Here is a 10,378-nt window from a genome sequence, read left to right as displayed (position 1 = left end):
CAAAGGCTTTCTCGCGCCTTTCTGAAATCTAGAATGAATCAGAAGTCAGACTTCAGGTACGAAGAGCGTGGAAACCATTCACGGATGACTTTCGTGGGAGAGAACTGGCGTCATTCTAGGGATTAATATTCCTTTCCAGACGTAACAGAGTTCTTGCCGGTTTTGTTATCTGTAGTTGTGGGCCGGAGCGATGTTTTAAACTATTCGACAGATCCTCTAGGAAGGCCGCTCAGTTTCTTTCAATGTTGTTTTATAAATAAATATATATTTTTAGTAGATTAGTTTTTTTTTATAAGTATTTGTTTATCTCTGTTTTCTTTGATAGGAGAATCATGTCACGTTTTCACCCTTTGGAATTTGCACATGATACTTATAGACTTGGATGGACCATTTGAACTGTGTTATTTCTAATCTCCGTGGATATTATGAAATGTTAGTAAAAGAAAGAGGGGACGAGGCGGCCCATTTCTGTGCTGTGTTAATTCTCTGCACATCCCCTCCCCGTCTGAGAGGGAGAAGTGGGGGGGGGGATGATCCCTGGGGACAGTGACCCTGGCGGTGAGGCGGGGCTCTACGACCGAGGGACCGGCGCGTGGCGGGGCGACAAAGCTGCGGGGCAGGTTTGAAACTGGCCGGAGGGGCTACCGGTGTGGGTGGGGAGTCCCTGACTGCGTCGGAGGTTGGGATTCACCAACGGTTTGGACTGGACTTTCTGCGGCGGCGGTGGCCGGAGCGAAACCGTGGACACCCGGTGCTTCTGGGGTGGTGGTGAAACTCTCTTTTGCTTCTCTGACTGTAAGAGGCTCTTCGGGCAATTCCTGAAGGGGGCGAAATCTGTCCGCCAGAAAAAAACCCAAAAACGAGAGTAAACGGAATCTAGTACCGCGGGCTCGACGGGCTGAATGGCCGGCCGCCCCATTAAGGATGCACACGTCACAAAGGCCGACGGCCAGAGGGCGACCAATGGCAGGCGTCCCAGGGCTGGCTGGTTGTCAATCAAAGGGGGTGGGGGGTGGGGGACCGAGCTGGGCAGCGACAGCAGGGCAGGAGGCGGCCACAGGGGGAACGATGAGCGGACGCGGAGCTCGCAGGGCAGCCGGAGGCAGCGACGGGACTGACAGCAGAAGTCTTTGGAAGCCGGGCAAATAACCAGCCAAGGGTGCAGCGCCGGGCCGGCACAGGGTACATGCAGCTCTTTAATTACGCCTCTGTCAGGCACATTGCAATCACCGCATGCTTATATTTAAATGTCCAAACCACCCCCCCCCCGCCTCAAAATATGTTCATTTGCTTAGCAATTTAAGGGAAAAAGCCAAATGCATTTCAGTGAAAACGTTGTCTGCCATAGTTGTTTATTGCAGAACGGTTTATTCTTTTTGCAACGGTTGCAGAACGTAAAAGGGAAGCGGGGGGTGGGATGAGTGTTTTCCCCTCATTTCTGGGGCTGCATCTGTTTCATTTTGCCCGAGGTAAGGCATTTTGACAGGGGCTGGGGGGGCAGGTCCCTCCCCAGTAATTACGCAGTGGCCTGGATGCGCCTCCTGGTTTCCCCATGTTGCTGCAATCAATAAGGTTTCAAGGGTTTTGCGCTCATGGCATGGTGGGTGGGCTTCGGCGCAGTGCCTCTGGCCTCTCCTTCCCACCACCACCACTCCAGTACTGACCCCACCGAGGGTTGTGATGTGTCTGCGTTACGGTGTGGATCAGAGGGGGGGAGAGAGAGTGGGGCAGTGGGATCAGCGAAGGGGAGAGAGTGGGATCAGCTGGGGGGGAGAGAGTGGGGTCAGGGGGGGGAGAGAGTGGGGTCAGCGGGGGGGGGAGAGAGTGGGGTCAGCGGGGGGGGGAGAGAGTGGGGTCAGCGGGGGGGGAGAGAGTGGGGTCAGCGGGGGGGGAGAGAGGGGTCAGCGGGGGGGAGAGAGTGGGGTCAGCGGGGGGGAGAGAGTGGGGTCAGCGGGGGGGAGAGAGTGAGGTCAGCGGGGGGAGAGAGTGGGGTCAGCGGGGGGGAGAGAGTGGGGTCAGCGGGGGGAGAGAATGGGGTCAGCATGGGGAGAGTGGGGTCAGCGTGGGGGAGAGAGTGTGGTCAGTGGGGATTAACGGAGCTGTGTGGACTGACACGGGGCTGTGGGGATTGACACAGTGCTGAGGGGTGAGAGCAGGGCAATGGGAGCAGTGTGGGAAAAGAAACGATACTGTGGGGCGAAAGAGTGGAATCAGTGTGGGGACTGATACGGTGTTGTGGGAAGGGTGAGAGTGGGGCAGTTTGGGGGAGAGAGTGGGGCAGTGGGGACTGACACGGGGCTGTGTGGAGAGAGCGGGGCTGTGAGATCAGTGTGGGGATTGATGAAGGCCTGTGGGGGAGAGAGTGGGGGAGAGAGTGGGGGAGAGAGTGGGGGAGAGAGTGGGGGAGAGAGTGGGGGAGAGAGTGGGGGAGAGAGTGGGGGAGAGAGTGGGGCAGAGGGATCAGTGTGGGGACAAACACAGGGCTGAGGGGAGAGAGCAGGCCAGTGGGATCAGTGTGGGGATTGATGGTCTGTGGGGGAGAGAGTGGGGCAGAGGGATCAGTGTGGGGACCGACCCGGGGCTGCGGGGACCGACCCGGGGCTGCGGGGACCGACCCGGGGCTGCGGGGACCGACCCGGGGCTGCGGGGACCGACCCGGGGCTGCGGGGACCGACCCGGGGCTGCGGGGACCGACCCGGGGCTGCGGGGACCGACCCGGGGCTGCGGGGACCGACCCGGGGCTGCGGGGACCGACCCGGGGCTGCGGGGACCGACCCGGGGCTGCGGGGACCGACCCGGGGCTGCGGGGACCGACCCGGGGCTGCGGGGACCGACCCGGGGCTGCGGGGACCGACCCGGGGCTGCGGGGACCGACCCGGGGCTGCGGGGACCGACCCGGGGCTGCGGGGACCGACCCGGGGCTGCGGGGACCGACCCGGGGCTGCGGGGACCGACCCGGGGCTGCGGGGACCGACCCGGGGCTGCGGGGACCGACCCGGGGCTGCGGGGACCGACCCGGGGCTGCGGGGACCGACCCGGGGCTGCGGGGACCGACCCGGGGCTGCGGGGACCGACCCGGGGCTGCGGGGACCGACCCGGGGCTGCGGGGACCGACCCGGGGCTGCGGGGACCGACCCGGGGCTGCGGGGACCGACCCGGGGCTGCGGGGACCGACCCGGGGCTGCGGGGACCGACCCGGGGCTGCGGGGACCGACCCGGGGCTGCGGGGACCGACCCGGGGCTGCGGGGACCGACCCGGGGCTGCGGGGACCGACCCGGGGCTGCGGGGACCGACCCGGGGCTGCGGGGACCGACCCGGGGCTGCGGGGACCGACCCGGGGCTGCGGGGACCGACCCGGGGCTGCGGGGACCGACCCGGGGCTGCGGGGACCGACCCGGGGCTGCGGGGACCGACCCGGGGCTGCGGGGACCGACCCGGGGCTGCGGGGACCGACCCGGGGCTGCGGGGACCGACCCGGGGCTGCGGGGACCGACCCGGGGCTGCGGGGACCGACCCGGGGCTGCGGGGACCGACCCGGGGCTGCGGGGACCGACCCGGGGCTGCGGGGACCGACCCGGGGCTGCGGGGACCGACCCGGGGCTGCGGGGACCGACCCGGGGCTGCGGGGACCGACCCGGGGCTGCGGGGACCGACCCGGGGCTGCGGGGACCGACCCGGGGCTGCGGGGACCGACCCGGGGCTGCGGGGACCGACCCGGGGCTGCGGGGACCGACCCGGGGCTGCGGGGACCGACCCGGGGCTGCGGGGACCGACCCGGGGCTGCGGGGACCGACCCGGGGCTGCGGGGACCGACCCGGGGCTGCGGGGACCGACCCGGGCTGCGGGGACCGACCCGGGGCTGCGGGGACCGACCCGGGGCTGCGGGGACCGACCCGGGGCTGCGGGGACCGACCCGGGGCTGCGGGGACCGACCCGGGGCTGCGGGGACCGACCCGGGGCTGCGGGGACCGACCCGGGGCTGCGGGGACCGACCCGGGGCTGCGGGGACCGACCCGGGGCTGCGGGGACCGACCCGGGGCTGCGGGGACCGACCCGGGGCTGCGGGGACCGACCCGGGGCTGCGGGGACCGACCCGGGGCTGCGGGGACCGACCCGGGGCTGCGGGGACCGACCCGGGGCTGCGGGGACCGACCCGGGGCTGCGGGGACCGACCCGGGGCTGCGGGGACCGACCCGGGGCTGCGGGGACCGACCCGGGGCTGCGGGGACCGACCCGGGGCTGCGGGGACCGACCCGGGGCTGCGGGGACCGACCCGGGGCTGCGGGGGACCGACCCGGGGCTGCGGGGACCGACCCGGGGCTGCGGGGACCGACCCGGGGCTGCGGGGACCGACCCGGGGCTGCGGGGACCGACCCGGGGCTGCGGGGACCGACCCGGGGCTGCGGGGACCGACCCGGGGCTGCGGGGACCGACCCGGGGCTGCGGGGACCGACCCGGGGCTGCGGGGACCGACCCGGGGCTGCGGGGACCGACCCGGGGCTGCGGGGACCGACCCGGGGCTGCGGGGACCGACCCGGGGCTGCGGGGACCGACCCGGGGCTGCGGGGACCGACCCGGGGCTGCGGGGACCGACCCGGGGCTGCGGGGACCGACCCGGGGCTGCGGGGACCGACCCGGGGCTGCGGGGACCGACCCGGGGCTGCGGGGACCGACCCGGGGCTGCGGGGACCGACCCGGGGCTGCGGGGACCGACCCGGGGCTGCGGGGACCGACCCGGGGCTGCGGGGACCGACCCGGGGCTGCGGGGACCGACCCGGGGCTGCGGGGACCGACCCGGGGCTGCGGGGACCGACCCGGGGCTGCGGGGACCGACCCGGGGCTGCGGGGACCGACCCGGGGCTGCGGGGACCGACCCGGGGCTGCGGGGACCGACCCGGGGCTGCGGGGACCGACCCGGGGCTGCGGGGACCGACCCGGGGCTGCGGGGACCGACCCGGGGCTGCGGGGACCGACCCGGGGCTGCGGGGACCGACCCGGGGCTGCGGGGACCGACCCGGGGCTGCGGGGACCGACCCGGGGCTGCGGGGACCGACCCGGGGCTGCGGGGACCGACCCGGGGCTGCGGGGACCGACCCGGGGCTGCGGGGACCGACCCGGGGCTGCGGGGACCGACCCGGGGCTGCGGGGACCGACCCGGGGCTGCGGGGACCGACCCGGGGCTGCGGGGACCGACCCGGGGCTGCGGGGACCGACCCGGGGCTGCGGGGACCGACCCGGGGCTGCGGGGACCGACCCGGGGCTGCGGGGACCGACCCGGGGCTGCGGGGACCGACCCGGGGCTGCGGGGACCGACCCGGGGCTGCGGGACCGACCCGGGGCTGCGGGGACCGACCCATGTGTGGACTGACATGGGGCGGAGTTGAGTGAGCAGGGCTGTGAGATAAGTGTGGGGACTGACACAGGGCTGAGGGGAGAGAGCAGTGCTGTTGGATCATTGTGGGGATTGATGAAGGCCTGTGGCAGAAAGAGCGTAGCAGTGGGATCAGTGTCGGGATAGACACGGGGCTGTGGGAGAGAGAGTGGGGCAGTGGGTTCAGAGTGAGGATTGTCACGGGAATGTCACGGGGCTGTGGGGAGAGAGCGGGGCATTTGGATCAGTGTGGGGAGAGTGCGGGGCATTTGGATCAGTGTGGGGAGAGAGCGGGGCATTTGGATCAGTGTGGGGAGAGAGCGGGGCTGTGGGGGAGAGAGCGGGCTCCGTGTGGGGCAGAGAGGGGGGCTCCGTGTGGGGCAGAGAGGGGGCTCCGTGTGGGGCAGAGAGGGGGCTCCGTGTGGGGCAGAGAGGGGGCTCCGTGTGGGGCAGAGAGGGGGCTCCGTGTGGGGCAGAGAGGGGGCTCCGTGTGGGGCAGAGAGGGGGCTCCGTGTGGGGCAGAGAGGGGGCTCCGTGTGGGGCAGAGAGGGGGCTCCGTGTGGGGCAGAGAGGGGGCTCCGTGTGGGGCAGAGAGGGGGCTCCGTGTGGGGCAGAGAGGGGGCTCCGTGTGGGGCAGAGAGGGGGCTCCGTGTGGGGCAGAGAGGGGGCTCCGTGTGGGGCAGAGAGGGGGCTCCGTGTGGGGCAGAGAGGGGGCTCCGTGTGGGGCAGAGAGGGGGCTCCGTGTGGGGCAGAGAGGGGGCTCCGTGTGGGGCAGAGAGGGGGCTCCGTGTGGGGCAGAGAGGGGGCTCCGTGTGGGGCAGAGAGGGGGCTCCGTGTTGCGACTATCACGGGGCTGTGGGGAGAGAGTGGGGCAATTGAATCAGTGTGGGGACTGACACAGGGCTGTGGGGAGAGAGAGTGTGGGGGAGTGGGGACTGCCCCACTCTCTCTCCCCACAGCCCATTGTCAGTGTGGGGGAGTGGGGACTGCCCCACTCTCTCTCCCCACAGCCCATTGTCAGTGTGGGGGAGAGAGTGGATTCAGTGTGGTGACTGCCCCACTCTCTCCCCCAACAGCCCATTGTCAGTGTGGGGGAGAGAGTGGGGTCAGTGTAGGGACTAAAACAGGGCTGTGGGGACTGAAACGGGGCTGTGGGGACTGAAACGGGGCTGTGGGACTGAAACGGGGCTGTGGGGACTGAAACGGGGCTGTGGGGACTGAAACGGGGCTGTGGGGACTGAAACGGGGCTGTGGGGACTGAAACGGGCTGTGGGGACTGAAACGGGGCTGTGGGGACTGAAACGGGGCTGTGGGGACTGAAACGGGGCTGTGGGACTGAAACCGGGCTGTGGGACTGAAACCGGGCTGTGGGGACTGAAACGGGGCTGTGGGGACTGAAACGGGGCTGTGGGGACTGAAACGGGGCTGTGGGGACTGAAACGGGGCTGTGGGACTGAAACGGGGCTGTGGGGACTGAAACGGGGCTGTGGGGACTGAAACGGGGCTGTGGGGACTGAAACGGGGCTGTGGGGACTGAACGGGGCTGTGGGACTGAAACGGGCTGTGGGGACTGAAACGGGGCTGTGGGGACTGAAACGGGGCTGTGGGGACTGAAACGGGGCTGTGGGGACTGAAACGGGCTGTGGGGACTGAAACGGGGCTGTGGGGACTGAAACGGGGCTGTGGGGACTGAAACGGGGCTGTGGGGACTGAAACGGGGCTGTGGGGACTGAAACGGGGCTGTGGGGACTGAAACGGGGCTGTGGGACTGAAACGGGGCTGTGGGGACTGAAACGGGGCTGTGGGGACTGAAACGGGGCTGTGGGGACTGAAACGGGGCTGTGGGGACTGAAACGGGGCTGTGGGGACTGAAACGGGGCTGTGGGGACTGAAACGGGGCTGTGGGGACTGAAACGGGGCTGTGGGACTGAAACGGGCTGTGGGGACTGAAACGGGGCTGTGGGGACTGAAACGGGGCTGTGGGGACTGAAACGGGGCTGTGGGACTGAAACGGGGCTGTGGGGACTGAAACGGGGCTGTGGGGACTGAAACGGGGCTGTGGGGACTGAAACGGGGCTGTGGGGACTGAAACGGGGCTGTGGGGACTGAAACGGGGCTGTGGGGACTGAAACGGGGCTGTGGGGACTGAAACGGGGCTGTGGGGACTGAAACGGGGCTGTGGGGACTGAAACGGGGCTGTGGGGACTGAAACGGGGCTGTGGGGACTGAAACGGGGCTGTGGGGACTGAAACGGGGCTGTGGGGACTGAAACGGGGCTGTGGGGACTGAAACGGGGCTGTGGGACTGAAACGGGGCTGTGGGGACTGAAACGGGGCTGTGGGGACTGAAACGGGGCTGTGGGGACTGAAACGGGGCTGTGGGGACTGAAACGGGCTGTGGGGACTGAAACGGGGCTGTGGGGACTGAAACGGGGCTGTGGGGACTGAAACGGGGCTGTGGGGACTGAAACGGGGCTGTGGGGACTGAAACGGGGCTGTGGGGACTGAAACGGGGCTGTGGGGACTGAAACGGGGCTGTGGGGACTGAAACGGGGCTGTGGGGACTGAAACGGGGCTGTGGGGACTGAAACGGGGCTGTGGGGACTGAAACGGGCTGTGGGACTGAAACGGGGCTGTGGGGACTGAAACGGGGCTGTGGGGACTGAAACGGGCTGTGGGGACTGAAACGGGGCTGTGGGGACTGAAACGGGGCTGTGGGGACTGAAACGGGGCTGTGGGGACTGAAACGGGGCTGTGGGGACTGAAACGGGGCTGTGGGGACTGAAACGGGGCTGTGGGGACTGAAACGGGGCTGTGGGGACTGAAACGGGGCTGTGGGGACTGAAACGGGGCTGTGGGGACTGAAACGGGGCTGTGGGGACTGACACGGGGCTGTGGGGACTGACACGGGGCTGTGGGGACTGACACGGGGCTGTGGGACTGACACGGGGCTGTGGGGACTGACACGGGGCTGTGGGGACTGACACGGGCTGTGGGGACTGACACGGGGCTGTGGGGACTGACACGGGGCTGTGGGGACTGACACGGGGCTGTGGGGACTGACACGGGGCTGTGGGGACTGACACGGGGCTGTGGGGACTGACACGGGGCTGTGGGGACTGACACGGGGCTGTGGGGACTGACACGGGGCTGTGGGGACTGACACGGGCTGTGGGGACTGACACGGGGCTGTGGGGACTGACACGGGCTGTGGGACTGACACGGGGCTGTGGGGACTGACACGGGGCTGTGGGGACTGACACGGGGCTGTGGGACTGACACGGGGCTGTGGGGACTGACACGGGGCTGTGGGGACTGACACGGGGCTGTGGGGACTGACACGGGGCTGTGGGGACTGACACGGGGCTGTGGGGACTGACACGGGGCTGTGGGGACTGACACGGGGCTGTGGGGACTGACACGGGCTGTGGGACTGACACGGGGCTGTGGGGACTGACACGGGGCTGTGGGGACTGACACGGGGCTGTGGGGACTGACACGGGGCTGTGGGGACTGACACGGGGCTGTGGGGACTGACACGGGGCTGTGGGGACTGACACGGGGCTGTGGGGACTGACACGGGCTGTGGGGACTGACACGGGGCTGTGGGGACTGACACGGGGCTGTGGGGACTGACACGGGGCTGTGGGGACTGACACGGGGCTGTGGGGACTGACACGGGGCTGTGGGGACTGACACGGGGCTGTGGGGACTGACACGGGGCTGTGGGGACTGACACGGGGCTGTGGGGACTGACACGGGGCTGTGGGGACTGACACGGGGCTGTGGGGACTGACACGGGGCTGTGGGGACTGACACGGGGCTGTGGGGACTGACACGGGGCTGTGGGGACTGACACGGGGCTGTGGGGACTGACACGGGGCTGTGGGGACTGACACGGCTGTGGGGACTGACACGGGGCTGTGGGGACTGACACGGGGCTGTGGGGACTGACACGGGGCTGTGGGGACTGACACGGGGCTGTGGGGACTGACACGGGGCTGTGGGGACTGACACGGGGCTGTGGGGACTGACACGGGGCTGTGGGGACTGACACGGGGCTGTGGGGACTGACACGGGGCTGTGGGGACTGACACGGGCTGTGGGGACTGACACGGGGCTGTGGGGACTGACACGGGGCTGTGGGGACTGACACGGGGCTGTGGGGACTGACACGGGGCTGTGGGGACTGACACGGGCTGTGGGGACTGACACGGGGCTGTGGGGACTGACACGGGGCTGTGGGGACTGACACGGGGCTGTGGGGACTGACACGGGGCTGTGGGACTGACACGGGGCTGTGGGGACTGACACGGGGCTGTGGGGACTGACACGGGCTGTGGGGACTGACACGGGGCTGTGGGGACTGACACGGGGCTGTGGGGACTGACACGGGGCTGTGGGGACTGACACGGGGCTGTGGGGACTGACACGGGGCTGTGGGGACTGACACGGGGCTGTGGGGACTGACACGGGGCTGTGGGGACTGACACGGGGCTGTGGGGACTGACACGGGGCTGTGGGGACTGACACGGGCTGTGGGGACTGACACGGGGCTGTGGGGACTGACACGGGGCTGTGGGGACTGACACGGGGCTGTGGGGACTGACACGGGGCTGTGGGGACTGACACGGGGCTGTGGGGACTGACACGGGGCTGTGGGGACTGACACGGGGCTGTGGGGACTGACACGGGGCTGTGGGGACTGACACGGGGCTGTGGGACTGACACGGGGCTGTGGGGACTGACACGGGGCTGTGGGGACTGACACGGGGCTGTGGGGACTGACACGGGGCTGTGGGGACTGACACGGGGCTGTGGGGACTGACACGGGGCTGTGGGGACTGACACGGGGCTGTGGGACTGACACGGGGCTGTGGGGACTGACACGGGGCTGTGGGGACTGACACGGGGCTGTGGGGACTGACACGGGCTGTGGGGACTGACACGGGCTGTGGGGACTGACACGGGGCTGTGGGGACTGACACGGGGCTGTGGGGACTGACA

At 69.5% G+C, this 10,378-nt stretch overlaps 1 protein-coding gene across 3 annotated transcripts in view; it reads left to right on the top strand.

Annotated features, from left to right (window-relative positions):
• The first annotated feature begins 499 nt into the window (after nucleotides 1-499).
• Nucleotides 500-10,378, top strand: part of LOC138740850 (E3 ubiquitin-protein ligase pellino homolog 1-like) — a 71,129-nt gene continuing 61,250 nt past the window's right edge. The window contains exon 1 of one of the 3 annotated variants that reach the window (XM_069894066.1): nucleotides 500-620. The gene's annotated coding sequence lies outside the window, so the exon portion shown is untranslated. Of the gene's footprint in view, nucleotides 1,183-10,378 lie in introns of all 3 variants that reach the window. The other 2 variants (XM_069894069.1, XM_069894065.1) reach the window with 2 other exon arrangements.

The sequence above is a fragment of the Narcine bancroftii genome, chromosome 8, assembly GCF_036971445.1.
Source record: "Narcine bancroftii isolate sNarBan1 chromosome 8, sNarBan1.hap1, whole genome shotgun sequence".
Classification (NCBI taxonomy): domain Eukaryota; kingdom Metazoa; phylum Chordata; class Chondrichthyes; order Torpediniformes; family Narcinidae; genus Narcine; species Narcine bancroftii.
Note: the sequence above shows the minus strand (reverse complement) of the source record. Positions and strands in the feature narration are given on the sequence as shown.